A 2,925-nucleotide genomic window follows, 5' to 3' on the forward strand; every position below is an offset into this window, starting at 1 on the left:
TTCCCCCAGAAGAAGAGGCTTCTATTTATCCTGTGACCCTGTACATGATGGTTTTTTCCTCTCCTAGCTGCTGGAAGGCAGTGGCCATGTTTAATTTATATCAGCCAACACCCAAGCTGTGCTTGAATCAAGTGCAGCTGAACTGAAACACAGAAGTATTTTCTTACCTCTTTTTAATACACTAATCTCCAGCTGGATGAACGTTTGTGAGCCTGGCTTTGAGCACTGGGATTCCTCTGGCTGTTGCAGTGATGGCTTTGTAAAATCTGGGTTGTCATTGTCAGTGTTTCATACTTTGGCTAAGTACTTTACAGACCTTACTAAGTGAAGTGAGTGTGGCCTGTTCAGTAAGGGGACAGTAGTGAGTAGATTGACTTGACTCTGGCATAGCTTTATCCTCTGAGGGTCTACACAGCTCCAGACAGGCTTCCTGGAACATCAGTGGGGTTCAAGCCAGCAGAGGAGTTCATTATGAATGCCATTTTTTAAAGTTAATATTATGGTGGCTTTTAACCTGGTGTGTAACTGAACTTCTGCCTTAAATCTGCTTCGTTCTCAGTTTCTCTGGTAAGTAGTTCTAAGATGTGATTCTTGTACTTGAAAACACATCTCTGTGCAGTGGATAAAAAACTCTGCCAAGTGCTGATGGAGTCATTAAAAACTTGAATGCCTTTTCAAAGATAAGCTTCTTGGTAGTTAAATGTGGAGCCAGGGCAGGCAGTGTTGTGGAGACTGTTACCATTTTCAGTACTGTAGACATGAGCCTTCCTCACCTGTCAGTGGGAGTGCTCTTTCCTGAATGAATGCACACCCAAAAGGGAAGCCAGATTCAGAAACAGAACAAATCATGGTGCTGCTTCAGTCAGGCCAATCTTGACACTGTTTACCTACTATCAAGTACATCTTCAGATTCTGTTGATTAAAAAGTGGATTTGCCTTAATTTTTCCTTTGAGTCTTATTTCGTAGCATCATGGAATGATTTGGGTTGGAAGTGACCTTAAAGATCATCCAGTGCTGATGCCTTGCTATTGACAGGGACACCTCCTAGGTCAGGTTGCTCAAGGCCCCATCCAGCCTGCCTTTGAACACTTCCAGGCTTGAAGCCTCTGCAGCTTCTCTGGGCAATCTGTTCCAGTGCCTCGCCACCCTCATGGGGAAGAATTTCCTCCTCTTGTCTCATCTAAATCCAGGCTTTTCCAACCTGCAGAAGCAGAGGACTTTTATTGGTGCTCAAGTTAGAGTAATTTACATGAAATTTAGGAACTGAAAGTTTGGAAATAGGTACTGAAAGATTTGAGATAGTGACTCTGGATGAAGAGTGAAGGGGATTAAGTTAGATCTTTATAGAGAGTCATTGAATCATTGAGGTTGGGGAAGACCTTTAACATCAATGAGTCCAACCATGACCACTGAACTCTGTCCTGAAGCACCCCACCTCCAGGGGTGGGGACTCCACCAGCTCCCTGGGCAGCCTGTCCCAACCCCTCAGCACTCTTGCAGCAGAGAAATTTTTCCTCATCTCCAACCTAACCTTCCCCTGGCACAACTCCAGCCCAGTTCCTCTTTTGGGAGAAGAGACCAACACCAGCTTCACTCCAACCCCTAAAGCCACCATGGAGTAAATTAAACACACAAAACCTATCAACCACCAGATACTGCTCTGAGGACAAAAAACAATGAAGACAACAAACTCAATAGTGAAATCCCAGCAGCAGTCATGGTGACCTCCATCGGTGCTTTGCAGGCTTCCCAGAAGCACCATTCTGTGCTTATGGATGCTTCAAAAGGAGTCAGGTTACTAGGACCTGCTACCCTGATGGACTAGAGTGCTTTAGTGACCAAACAGGTTGGTAAATGGTTCCAATCATCCAAGCATGCTCAGTATAACAGAACTCTTACTTTTCAGTTGCATTCCACCTGTCCTCAACACTGGTGAGGCTGCACCTTGAATACTAGGTTCAATTTTAGGTCTTTCTCTACAAAGAAGGGCAGTGAGAAGCTGGAGCAGGTTCAGAGAGGAGCAACACAGCTGGTGAAGGGTCTGGAGAACAGGGCTGGGGAGGAGCAGCTGAGGGAGCTGGAGGTGTTTAGTGTGGAGAAGAGGAGGCTGAGCGGAGACCTCATTGCTCTCTGCAGCTGCCTGCAAGGAGATTGCAGTGAGGTGGGGGTTGGGCTCTTCTCCCTAGTGTCAGGTGATAGAATGAGAGGAACTGGCCTGAAATTGTGCCAGGAGAGGGTTAAGTTGGAGAGGGGAAAAATGAATGCTGCAAGAGTGGTGAGGGATTGGAAGAGGCTGCCCAGGGGAGTAGTGGAGTCCCCATCCCTTGCAGTGTTCAAGAAACCTGCAGCCACGGCACCTGGGGACATGGTTTAATGGCCATGGTGGTGTTACATTGAAGGTTGGACTTGATCTTAGAGGTCCCTTCCAACCCAAACAGTTCTGTGATTTTTCTTTGAAGAAAGAAAAGCTAAAATGCCTTGTGTGAAGAAGCAGACTTTGCATACAGGTGGCATGAGTGGCTGGGTGCACAAACTTAGGTATTCCTGCTGGTTAGCCAAGATCACAGCTAGCAGAAAGCAACCTGAGTGTCAGGTCAAAACACTCAGCAGACCGATGTACCTCAGTGAAAAGTGGTGCTTAAGGAAAAAGGGAATGCAAGGCAAGTTTAAAAGCAGATCCTCCAGCTTCTTGCTCCAGTGCTCCTACTAACAACTGTTCCAGTGTCTGCAAACCAGATTTGTTTTCTGCTTAGGGAAGCAATTCTGAGTGGAAACCAGAATAAAATTGTACTGTGAATTCATTTTCTTCTGTGGTGGCTTTAATTTCAGTGTGTGCTTCAGATTTCTTTTTGTGGCACTGAAGAAAGGGTCTGCTGCAGGCTGCACACCCCCAGCTCCCTCAGCCTCTCCTCACAGGGCTCTGC

Source organism: Pogoniulus pusillus, chromosome 23 (assembly GCF_015220805.1).
Source record: "Pogoniulus pusillus isolate bPogPus1 chromosome 23, bPogPus1.pri, whole genome shotgun sequence".
Classification (NCBI taxonomy): Eukaryota; Metazoa; Chordata; class Aves; order Piciformes; family Lybiidae; genus Pogoniulus; species Pogoniulus pusillus.